We start from the raw sequence: 12,651 nt of genomic DNA on the forward strand, positions 1-12,651 counted from the left end.
AAAGGAGCATCATTTAGTGGGGTCCTCTGTGTGCCCCGCTTCCAGGCACAGCTGTGTGGCATTTGGTGGGGCATCTGACCCCAGTGCCTTTGTTTTGTTGTTTGTAAAATGGGGATGCTCTTAGAACCTGCCTGATGGGCCATTGTAGAGATTAGGTAAAATAATCCCCTCACAGTCCAGCCTGGGAGATGTTGCAATCTCATCTGACACTCACAGCAGCCTACAGCTCAGAGGAGCTGAGGGCCCAGACTGAGGGTCAGAATCCAGGTTGTGCAGACTCCAGACTTGATTCTCTTTTCCCAGTGCCCATAGCCTCCCAGAATGTTCTTGCTCTTCTTTTTTTTTTTTAAACATTTATTTATTTATTTATTTGAGACAGAGCCTCAAGCTGTCGCCCTGGGTAGAGTGCCATGGCATCAGAGCTCACAGCAACCTCCTGTGGGCTCAAGCGATTCTCCTGTCTCCACCTCCCAAGTAGCCGGGACTACAATGCCCAGCTATTTTTTTGTTGCAGTTTGGCCAGGGCCAGGTTTGAACCTGCCACCCTTGTTATATGGGGCTGGTGCCCTACCCACTGAGCCATAGGCGCTGCCCTCTTCTTTCTCCTCTTGAACAGGAAGCTCCTGGAATGGGTTCTGTGTGTATCTGTCCTGGCAGGGCTCTGCCGCCCTGTCCCCATCTCTGCACCCACCTGCTCAGACTGTCCCAAGTGGGCTAAGGCCAGGGCCTGTGTGGGAGCTGCAGTGCTGGTCGGGTTCCTATTGGTCTTGTCTGTCATCAGATGGACATACTCCATATGTGGGGACAGAGGCAACCTGGGAATTACATGCACCGGGGACCCTATGGTTCTTTAACTTTTTCAATTCCCACTCCCCAGTGCTCTTCTGTGCCAGGCTTCCTCCTGGCACTGGGGGCACAGAGGTGCACATGGTAATGTCCTGGCCCTCTAGAGAGGAAACAATGACCTTTAAGTGGGACACTACTAGGAGCTGGTGAATGTAGAGTGGTGCTGTGGACCTGGCATTCAGGGAAGGCTTCCTGGAGGAGGTGATGCCTGAGCTGAAGCTCATAGTTCACTGTGTTGGGGGGAAGGTACAGGCCCACTCACAGAAGTGTTACTCACCAATAAAGAGTTTGGCCCCTGTCCCTGGGGATTTAGGGAATTCTGGAAAGATTTTTTGAGCAGGAGAGCTGCCTTCTGGAAGCCTCCTTTGCACAGCTGTTCAGAGAAGCTGGAAAAGAAGGAGGTGACTAGGCAAGTGATGATGGTGACCTATCCCTGCAAAGTGGGGATAGAACTGGCAGGACTTGGTGGCTGGTCTGATTCTCTCTTCTGGCAAAGGGGGAAAGGAGTCGAAGATGATGCTGGGATCTGTGGCCTGAGCAACCAGGCAGCGGTAGTGACCTTGACTTGGTGAACATGCTTGGGAATTAGGCTTGGGCGAGATGAATTCTGGACCAGCTGAGCCCAGAGCATCTGAGGGTCAACCTGTGGAAGCATATGACAAACAAAGGCCTGAGATCTGGGTGTCCAGGGCATGCATGAGGCCCCCCCCCCAAAGGGGAGGGCAAGATGAGGACACCATAGACTAAGGACAGAGCCAGGAGGAGCAGCAGGATTTAAGGGGCTATAGCAGGAAGGGGTGTCTGGGAAGAGATGGGGCACAGCTCTGAGGCCTTGGTCAAGGCTCTTGTCCTCTTTGGCCTAAGGGATCTGCCAACAATGACCTTCTTCAAAGTGGCTCAAGGGTCTGGAAGTAGACAGAGCATGAGGAAACAGGGGATCCTGCACCCAGGCAGCTTTGACACTCAGACTTGGAAATGAACGCACTAACCGAGTCTGCTGCAGCATTTACTGAGCACCTTCTGTGTGTTAGCCTCCATATTGGGGGCTGGGGACACAGGGGATGCAGCCATTGTCCCCCACCTCCTGTGCTCACACTGGGTGTGCAATACAGAACCACCCAGAAAGTCAGGAGTATTACTTCACTTTAGGCAAAACCAATTGGAAAATTCATACTTTGTATAAGGGAAATTAGAGACTGATTATTTTACAAAGTAAATCACAGAAAGTTTCTTTAAATAACAGAAGCGTCTAGTGCACGTCTGAGGGGTTTCCATTTGCCTGGGACCTATGCTTGTCTGTGACCTTCTTTTTTCTGAGACAGAGCCTCAAGCTATCCCCTGGGTAGAGTGCTGTGACATCACAGCTCACAGCAACCTCCAACTCCTGTGCTCAAGCAAGTCTCCTGCCTCAGCCTCCCAAGTAGCTGGGACCACAGGTGCCCGCCACAACGCCTGGCTATTTTTTGGTTGCAGCTGTCATTGTTGTTTGCAAGCCTGGGCTGGATTCGGACCCGCCACCTTAGGTGTATATGGCTGGTGCCTTAGCCGCTTGAGCCACAGGTGCCGAGCTGTCTGTGACCTTCTTGCTCATCTTTGTCTACTCTGCTGTGTGCCCCGAGTCCCAGGCCAGGCACACAGTTAAGTTATATAGGTGCCTGTTAGATGTAGAGGGTCTAGGTGGCAGGGTATGGCCCCATCTGGAGTCCCCAGTCTCCTTGGGTGACAGCAGGTCCTCAGAGGTGCTGAGCCTTCCCAGTTAATCACCAGCATTAGGTGTCTGGGGGATTAGCCACCCTGCGGCCTCTCTTCTGGCTTCCTGTTGGCTTTGTGCTCTTGGTGACAGCAGGTAGGACACACCCCCGCCATGTCTCCTACCCCTGGGATGCCCTGCAGGCAAGAGGCCAGTTCTGCCTATCTCTGCAGCCCTTGGTGCCAAGCCCAGGGCCTGGTGTGCAGTGGCCCCAGGGGTGTGTGGATCCTGTGCCATTGCTGAAAGGACCTCTTACAGAGGAGGAGGCTGAAGCCCAGAGAGGAAAGGGCCTTGGTCTAGTCCTTGTTGCCACAGAGCCAGCACAGGGGCGCCTCTCACAGCAGAGGGGCCTGGGAGGATCTGAGCAGAGCTGGCAGGGGCAGAATAGGGGCTGCACTTCTTACTGTGTGCCCCTGGGCAAGTGGCTTCACTGCTCTGGGTCTCAGTTGCAGTGTCTCTCAAATGGGTAGAATACTGGTGCCATCTCACGGGGCTTAATGATTTCATTAATATAAAACCTTTCTTAGGGCCTGGCATGCGGCCAGCACTCAGTGCTTCTTAACTGCTGTGAGGACTTCCCTGCCACTTGCCAGAGCCAGACACAGCCAGAGCCAGATTCCCAGCCCTACCACTTATTGGCCGTGACTTGGCGAGGCCGCTTTATCTTTCTGAGCCTTGCTTTTCTCATCTGGGAAATGGGTCCAGTGATTTTATCTTGCTGTCCTGTAAAGTGGGAAGGGGTTGGGTTTGTAGCAGCTAGCCTGGCACTTGGCCCCAGATGAGGAGTGAAGAGTTCATTGTTTATACTGTGCAAGGTGCACTGATGATGGGTCACTGTAGCCTGTGGGGCAGGATTCCTCTCTGCACTTGACAGAGGTCTCCCTTTAGGCTCCAATTCACTATGCCTACTGTGAGCTGCATGCCAGAGCTGCAGGGAGAATGCACTGTGTGACACCGATGGAGGGACAAATGCTCACTGAGGAGTCCAACAGGCTAGGAGAGTCACCCGGAGAGGAGAGACTGCCTGGGAAGGACAGTAGAGGGAGGTTTAGAGCAGGTAGCTGGGTCAGGGCTTTGAGTGGCTTCAACCTTCAGGAGGACTTTTGGCTTTAGTCTGGGGACAGTAGAAGCTTCTGAAAGGGCATTAAGAGAGGGGCCCCAGTGGGTTCACAGAAGATAGCATTTTGAGAGGCTCTCTGGTAGCTGGGCAGAGGGAGGGAAGGAACCTAGGGAATGTTGGAGACCCTGGAAGGCAGTTGCTGCCATGTAGATAAGAGCTGCTGGTAGCCTGGATGGAGGGGTGGCAGTGGACACTCAGGTATGTGGCCTGTATATGGGTCAGGATGGATCAGAAATGAGGGATGAGGGAGAGGATGGAGTCAGATGTGTTTCAGATGATGGAACTGAGGCACAGAAAGGTTGGGTAATGGGCCCACAGTCACACAGCTGGTGGGGTCCAGCAAAGCTCTGTCCAGCATCTGTAGGATGTGGTAGCTGATGTTGTGGCCCTGTGGCCTAGTGAGCACACTGAATAGAAGCAGCAGGCAGGTCAGAGCCAAGAGGGGTGAGGCCCATGGTGATATCAGCACACTTTATTCATGGCCGTTCAGTGCCAGGCATAATGGAGATTGATTGGGGTGTCTGCTAATGGCGGGGATCCATTCTGCGTTGCCCACGGCTCCATTAGACAGGGAGCAGCCCACAGAGGAACTATCAGGGAAGTGGGTGCTGGAGGGGGCCGGGAGACTCCAGGTGGTGCTTGTGACAGGAGCCTCTCCGGACCCATAGTGAGAGAGGCCTGGGTTCATAGCCAGCTCCAGCCCTCTTGGAGAGATGGATGACCTTGGTCTCGCTGATCTCAGCTTTCCTCTCTGTTGGGTGGAAGTTGTTCAAGGAGAGGACGGGGCAGGGTTTAGCACAGGCTGTTGTCATTGTCATTGGTCCTGTTGTATAGCAGCTGGAGTCTACCAACTGGTTGTAGGGGTCACTTTGTTCCTCTGATTTGGGACATGTCATGGTCTGCCAAGCCAGGTTAGCCCAGGGATAGATGATGCCCTCAAAGTGATGGGCAGGTCCCAGGTCCTGAGGTCCACTGACTCTGAGGCCTGGGCCCAGGCAAGAGTACAGGCTGCTTAGGGGGAAGATGCAAAAAAAAACCTCCAGAGATGACAGGTCCCCTCTGCCATTTGGAGGAGAATGGGGGGGATTATGTGAGTCCAAAAAAAACACACCCAGAGAAGGGACAAAAGAAGGGACAGGACCACTTTGACATGGCTGAGCAGTGCTTAGAAACTGTCCTTTGCCCCATTGTACTAGATAAACATGCCAGAAGCCCAGAGAGGGTGAGGGTCTGGCTCAAGGTCACACAGCAGCTATCATTGGGAACAGGCCTGCCAACTCTGGGGCCTGGGTGCTGTTCCCCACTGTGAAGAAGGGGTGTAATCATTTATCAGGGGAATTTAATAATGAATGAAGTTGAAGTGTCTTTAATGCAGGCGGCAGGCCTGAAGTAATAAGGGACCCTGTATTAATTCGGAAGTTAATGAATATGCAGGTGTGTCTGAATGATTAATGGGGCCCCTGAAGGCTTTGGAGAGGGGCACTTGAGCTGCTTGTGATAGAAATATGAATATTGCATCCATCTGTGAAGTCGGATAAACCAGGGAGCAGGTGGGCATTAACAAACTAGAGGATTCTCGCAACCACTGAGAGCCAAATATACAGACACCCGGGGGCAGATACACAGTGTCGAGGCTAAGTGTTCTCACTTTCTCACAATGGGATCTTGAGGAAGTCACTTAATCTGCCAGAGCCTCAATTTTCTCACCTGCAGCATGGGTATAAAACTATGACCTGGTTTCCAGGATCCTGATGACGAACATGAGACCGGCCCTCAGCGCAGGGCAGGCTTATTAAGAGCATCTGATAAACATTGTTGTCACCTTTTTAGAGGAGTGATTGAAGATAGCCAACGAAAGTACATGAGTGGCAATTAAATTCCCTTAAGATGGATGGCACTTTACTGTTTATATGGGGTCTCTCATCCGTCTACCCTCGGTTCCTTGCAGCAGCTTTGTGGGGCAGAGGAGTTGGGTCTTGGGGAACCTGCAGCTCAGAGAAGGTTAGTCACTGCCAAGTCACTCAGCCAGCAAGGAGCAGGGCTGGGCCTGGGCCCAGGTCTGCGTCCCTTACCAGTGGATCTCAGAGGGAGTAGGATGGAACTGGGACTTTTCAGTATTTGTCAGGTCTGGGGCTGGGGGTGGGATCACCTCCCAGAGCCTCAGTTTCTCTACTTGTTGTGTAAAGGTCTGTCTGAGGTTCAGGGTTGTTTTGAGGCTTTAATCAGAAAATGGGACACTGACCTCTCCCCTATGCTCGGCCTCTAGCGGGTTCAGATGTCTCTTTGATGGTCACATTGCTGTATTGTGGGTTTATATACATCAGCCCATCTCCTACGTATCTGGGGAGCTGCGGGTGCTGGGCTATTTTAGCTGAGGGCCCTTGGGCACACCTATCATCATCTTGGCCTCAGTTTCCTCATCCTTCAAGTGGCACAATGACATGGCTGCCTGTGTTCCGTGATCAGGGCCTGGTGCACAGTTGGTGCTGGTGGGGTGTGCTCCTCTGCCCCAGGCCTGTGTCATGGTCTAGTTTATGCTCCCAGGGTGCCTTATTCACCCTTTCAGCCCAGGAATGTTTACTGAGAGCTGCTGGGTACTGCCGTAGGCCCCATGTTTCCAGGGTGCGTGAGGCTGTCCATTCTGCCTCCATCCTTGGTGAGGCCCTGGTCCAGGCAGAAAGTGGATGTGAAATTAGCATCTTGTCATGCAGGCTGGGACAGGAAGTGGGAGCCAGAGGACGGCTGCCACCCAGACATGGGCCAGGAGGGCAATAGGCACTTGTTCATCTTACTGTCATCTCCACTAGAGCCCTGACCGTGTCTTTTGGCTGTGAGTCCACAGCTGCCTCAAGGAAGGACTGTTTGAATGAATGAGGGAGTGAATGAGTGAATAGCTGTTTGCTAGGCCCCTTTCCTTCCCTATCCCCAGCTCCAACCCAGTGAGCTGGGGCATAGCTAAGTGCCCCCTCCCCCAGCTGTCCCAGGTAGATCCAGGTCTCCATCTGGCCATTAAGGGCCTCCCCTGGGCCAGCCTGTGTGGGGTCAGAGAACTATGTATTGCTGGGTAGAGAACCTTAGCAGTCATGGTCATGGTGCTGCTTGCTGTTGACAGATGAGGAAACCAAGGCCCAGAAGGGTGAAGGGGTGGGGGCAGGGCTGGGGGCAGAGCCTTTGCAGGATGAGGCCCTGCCACGTCCAGCCTGGTTGTGTATTTATAGTCCCCACTGATCTATATTAACACTGGGTCCTGCCCAGGCCTTTGCAGCCTCTGGATCTGAAGATGGCTTTGAACCCTCTGGGGGGCTGTGGAATCAGAGCTAACCCCCAAGGGGAGGGGAAAATTTGGCTTCTCACCTTTCCCTTCACACAGCTGGGGGCTCATGCTGGGTCCTTTGCCTGGAGAATCTTTGCTGGCCTGGGTGAGGCCCAGGCCACCCTTTGACTTCTTTGTCTGGGATTTGTTATCACACCTTGTTTCTTTCCAGCACTGTAGGGAGACATGCATACAGCATGAGGTCAAGTGCATGGGCTGTGTGGTCTTGGGCAAACCAGGCCCCTCTCCAAGCCTCAGTCTCCTCATCTGTATAATGGGCATCATTCCCAACTGACTCTTGTGTCAGGTGCTGAGCACTCAATGCTTGTGAGCTGGGAAAACTGTTTACATTCCCCATGTCTCTCTTGGTGAGCAGTCCTCGGAGCCTGGAGAGACTGGAGTGTCATTTCCATTTGACAAATGAGGCCAATGAGGCCCTGGGGGCAGTGTGACTTACCAGGGCCATGTACCTGTTGGGGCAGAATTTGGACTCATCTAAGTCTGAATGTTCCAGCTTCCCAGACCCCTCCCCAGGGCCCTTGGGTCCTTGGGGCAGGCCAGACTCCTCACCCCACCAGCTTGGTTCCCACCCCCTGGTCACCATGGGAACAGCTCCACTAACTTTATGCTTCTCTTACAGAGCAGAGACGACTGGCCGCCCTGAGCGCAATTCAATTCAACAGACATTTACTGAGTGCCTACTATGCGCCAGGCCTTAGGCTAGGCACTGGGAGGGAGGGGTGCAGAGAGGAAAATGGGGTACCGTCCTCAGGTAGCTCTGGGCTTGGGAGGCATGGAGAAGACAGGCAAGGGCTGAAGAGCTCAGCAGGAGAGAAGTCATTTGGAGGGCTGGAAGCAGCAGAGACCTGAGTCCAAGTGCATCACTGCAGAGCTGCTGTTCCTGGCCTGTGCCTTAGTTTCCCCACTTATAAAACAGGGGAGGAGGAGTAGGGTGATCTCTAACACCCTTCCAGGATTTCATAGGCCATGGAACAGGGGTGTGGAGCAGAGCAGGGAGGCCATCTCTCTCCCTGAGGAGAAGAAATCTCTGAAGGCTTCTCAGAGAAGGAGGCATAAGGTCTGGGCCCCAGAGGGTTGGGTACAGGTAAGAATGGCTCCCTAGGCTTAGAAATAGCATAGGCAAAGGTCTGGAGGACATGTGGGTGGGCATCTCTGAAACTCCATGGAGTTGTGAGGGGACATGAAGGTGTGAACTTAGGGAGAGAGGGGTTCAGGGGCCACACATCAGGATGCGAGCTCTATTCTGGGGCCAGTGGGAGCCATTGTGGGCTGTTGAGGAGGGAGAGTCAGGAACAGATGGTCCTTCTGTGTCCCACCCTCTTTTCCTTGCCCTTTCTCTGGGGTCCTTGTCAGGATCAGAGTCCCATGAACCTTGCAGCCACGTGGCCATGGTGGTGTCTGCACTGTGCTGGGCACTATATACATTAGTCCTCATTGCCCCCCTGCCCAGTCAAGGGGCATTAATGGGCCCAATTCACAAAGGAGGACACCGAGGCTCAGAGAGGACAGCTTCTTGCCCAAGGTCATGATCAGAACCCCAAACTCTCCCTGCTTCTCCTATGCCTCTCTTTGAGGGGGTCCCTGTTCCGTGTTCCCATCCTGGAGACCCTCCCTACAGCCCTGAGGAGTGCCTGCTGAGGCCAACACAGCTGGGTTTGAGCATGAGGGTAGAAAGATCCCCAGGTGCTACTAGGACTGGCTTTCTCTAAGACCTGAGTGTCTTCGCTGGCAGCCACCTTTGAGATGGGGAGTGAGGTGGGGCTCCTTCCCACTTTACAGATGAGCAGACTGAGGCCCTGAGGGTCATGTGGCTGGTCCAAGGTCAAAGACAAGGGAGTGACAGCCTGGGCTGGGACCCTGTCTCCTTATCATTCAACTAAGGGTAGGGAGGTTCATGTCCCTTGAGATCTGTGCAAAATTGATCCCTCACAGACCTCCATAGGCAGTGGAAAGACTGGCATTAGAGTCACAGACCCAGATTCAAATCCTGGTTTTGTCTTGCATGAATTGTGTGATCTTGAGTAAGTTGTTAAGTACTCTGAGCCTCGGCTTCCTTATCTATAATTTTATAAAGGTGAGCAGGCCTCCTGTACCCAGTTATTAATAGATTATTTATTAAGCACCTACTAGATGCCTGGTGCTGATGGAGAGTTTGGACCCTTCCTCAGAGAATGCATTCCAGGGGGGAGATCAGCAGTTATAATTCTGGTCGTGATCGACGAAACCCAAGGTGCTGTGGGAACCCTCAAGGGAGACCCCAGCCAGGTGAGGGGAGGCAGGAGGGTCAGGGAGGAGAGCAGGCTCCAGCTTCTTCAGGACCACATGGGCTGGGCTCTGGATGTCTTTGGAATTTTCCCAGATCAGCTGAGAGCCAATGAAGGCTTTTCAGCAGGGGAGTGCCATGTTCAGATTTATGTTCTAGAAAGCTCATCCTCTCCTGGGTGGAGGGTGGATGGAACCAGGCTGTAGGATTGGAGGTAGAGAGACCAGTGAGGGTACTGACAGAGGAACGCATTTTGGGGGACGAAGGAGGCTGAACCACAGCAGGAGCAGTGGGGACGGTAGCTTGGAGCTCCCTATGGGTAGAACTGGGGCACCTGGACCAATTAGGAGAGAAGCCAGGAGTGGAGGGTGGGGAGGGAGATGAGTCCAGTCATAAATGTGTAGGACAGGTAGAGTTTCAGGTACCAGGGAGGGGGTCCGGTGGTTTGGGTGTGGTCAGCTCAAAGCAGGCACTAGAAGCCTTGGAAGGAGCCATGCTCTTGGGAGTGTGGGGAAGCAGGTTTGAAAAGAGCAGCAAGTGAGGACCACGACCTCAGGGAAGGCCACTGCCTAAGTGCAAGGGGGCATGGCCTGGGAGGTCCTCAGCCCAGGGAGGACTTAGGTCTCTCAGAGATGACAGAAGTTATAAGTGTCAGGTGCTTTGCACTGGAGGGGCCTGGAGGGCCCTACCCCCGATCCTTTCACTGGAAGGCAGAACTTCAGTCTGTCCCCTTGCCATACTGAGGAAGTGGCAGCCACAGAAGAGGAAGATGCTGGGGCCCGAGGAAAAGGAACATTTGCGTGCGCAGCAAGGCTGAAGCAAGGCAGAGAGAAAGGGGGGAAAGAGAGGAAAAGAAATTACCATACACCAGGATCTTGTTATTCAACCTAATTTTCAAAGGACCACAGCTGTCGCACTGAGATAATTTGTTAATTATAACAGCCATTGTGCTTTGGCAATGGAAGAGAAACCAAGGCCGGAGAATAGGCTGCAGGCTGGTGGGAGCACGCCTTTGGGGGTGCCTGGACCTCAGAGAAGGGACAGAGATGGGGCAGGGGCCTGTGCTGCCCTCAAGACTGAAAGGAAAACACTGTTGGGCCAGGCCTCATCCTTCTTGGCTGTCATTGCTGCAGCAGTGGGCAGGGATGCCTTACTGTGTGCCAGGCATGTGCCACACTCCATGAGCTGGCCACTGTAGAAAGCTTCACAGCAGCCATCTCTGCTACAGTTATCCTGCCCCAGACCCTGCTCTGTAGCTGTCTCCATCACAGCCCTCTGAGGTGGTACCCTTCTTGTCCCATTCTACAGAAGAGAAAACTGAGACTTAGGAGAGAAGTGGCTTGCCAGGGCCATAGTGTTAAGTGGTAGAGCCTGGATTTGAGCTGAAGTGGCCTCTGTTCTTCCAAAGGCACCCTGGGGAGGGCTGGTCTTGGTGGGTTGGCCACTCTGAGTCGGTGGACATAGGACTATCATTTAGCCACATGTTGGGGCCATGGTTTCTCCCCAGTCGGCAGTCATGGGGTGGCCCTCCCCTGGGCATTTCCGGGGCTCCGTGTCAGCCCCTCAGCACTGACACAGCCTCCTTTGTGCTCTTGCTGCAGCTGCGGCCCCCCCATGGCCTTGAGGCATCCTTCAGTCTGGGCTGGCCTCCCGACCCGCTCCAGAGAAGCTGGTCTCAGGGCCAGGAGAGGGAATTCTGGACCATCCCAGGCATCATCTGCACTGACCCCTTCTGATTACCTGGTTCGAGATTGTGGCCCAGGGAAGAGTTTCTCAGCCTGGCCCTGGAGGTCCCCAGAACCCTAGGTGCTGGGGCCTGGTAGAGGCAGGGGGTGGGGTGGCAGGTAGGAGTCCCTGGTGAGCAGTGTAAGGGGACCTGAAGTCTGTAAGGAGAAGGATGGGAGCAAGGGACCATTCCAGAAACCTCAGAGTGCTTTGATGCAAACTTTCTTCTGGGGTGAGGTACTCTGTGGCTTTAGGAGCTGAGGCCTCGGGCCTCCTGGGGTCCACAGCAGTCTTGACCAGAAACTGGCAGAGTTTAATGGGGTGAGATTCATGTTTAGAGGGGGAGTAACCCTCAAGTTCCAGCAGGAGCACAAAACTTGACCTAGCAGGGTTTCTGAGGGGCAGAGGAGGGTGACAAGTAGGCCTGGGGAGGTGGTATGGCTGCTCCCTTGGCCTTGGGACCTCTCCCCAATGGGCCTATTTGGAGCCAAGGGGAAGTTGTCAGTGCAGTGGGTGAGGGCAGCTCGAAGTCCTGTAGAATTGGTGGCTCACAGAGGCCAAGACTCAGTAGATTTTGAAGACCAAATTCTAGATACAGTCTAGAATCCTTGAGCCCCAGACTCATAATTGGAGACCCCTCAAAATGACAGATGTAAGATGTTAATATCCTAGAGCTGAAAACCCAGAGTTGCAGACTGGGGAGGTTGGGGGGGTGGGGGTGGGCTAGGCAGGGATCGAATGTGGGGGTGGGGGTGGGGGTTGTGGCAGCCTTAGGTTCCAGACTGAGAAGCTCATGGCATCTCCCATGCAAGTTGGAGTTCCCTCTTGTCTCTGGCTTCACAGACTCCAGTGTAGGGTCAGTGAGCCACCCAAGCTAGAGAGGCAGGGAGGAGGTTGGGCACCCCTTGTGCTGCTGCCATCCCGGCCAGGATGCAGACCCAGGGCAGCCAGGTCTTCCAGGTTTGTCAGTGGATCCCAGAGACAGGGATTTTTGAAATAAAATCTCCCAAGTTTTTGATATTGGCAGTTAATAAAAAAAATTTTAAGATGACTGTCTAGATGAAACATCTCTCAAACTAGAGCCTGGTGCCATGGAGGGTAGAAGCCATTACATAGCAGTTGTGAGACCTCAGTTTCCTCATCTGCAAAGTGGGAATAATAACAGTACTGATTCATGAGGTTGTACAGAGGATTACACAGGTTAACATGGAAAGCACCTAGGCCATGTCGTGTGAGCACTGATGACTCTATATCTTGCCCGAGGCTGCCCATCTGTCCCCTGCCAGGTGACCTCTGAATGGCACTTTCTGCCACCCAGAGCCTCCACTTCTCCCTGTGGGGTCCCCTTGGGATAGCTCTGAGGGTGTTAGAAGGCAGGGAAACATTCACCCCTTGGGCCCCTGGGGGAGGAACAGGCGCGAAGAGGCAGAGCTGGGAGGGCGGGCCTAGCCGGCGCCTGGTACATAGTAGGTGCTCCATAAATGTTTATTGAATGAATGAATGGAGGCCATGCAGGCAGAGGCAGCCGTGCGTGCGCAGGCACTGGTGAAAGAGCGGGTCCAGTGGAGACTGGTGAGTAGTGCCCAGGGGCTGCAGCTGAGTGGCCCAGCAGG

The sequence above is a fragment of the Otolemur garnettii genome, unplaced genomic scaffold (genome assembly GCF_000181295.1).
Source record: "Otolemur garnettii isolate 467f Iridium unplaced genomic scaffold, OtoGar3 scaffold00007, whole genome shotgun sequence".
Classification (NCBI taxonomy): Eukaryota; Metazoa; Chordata; class Mammalia; order Primates; family Galagidae; genus Otolemur; species Otolemur garnettii.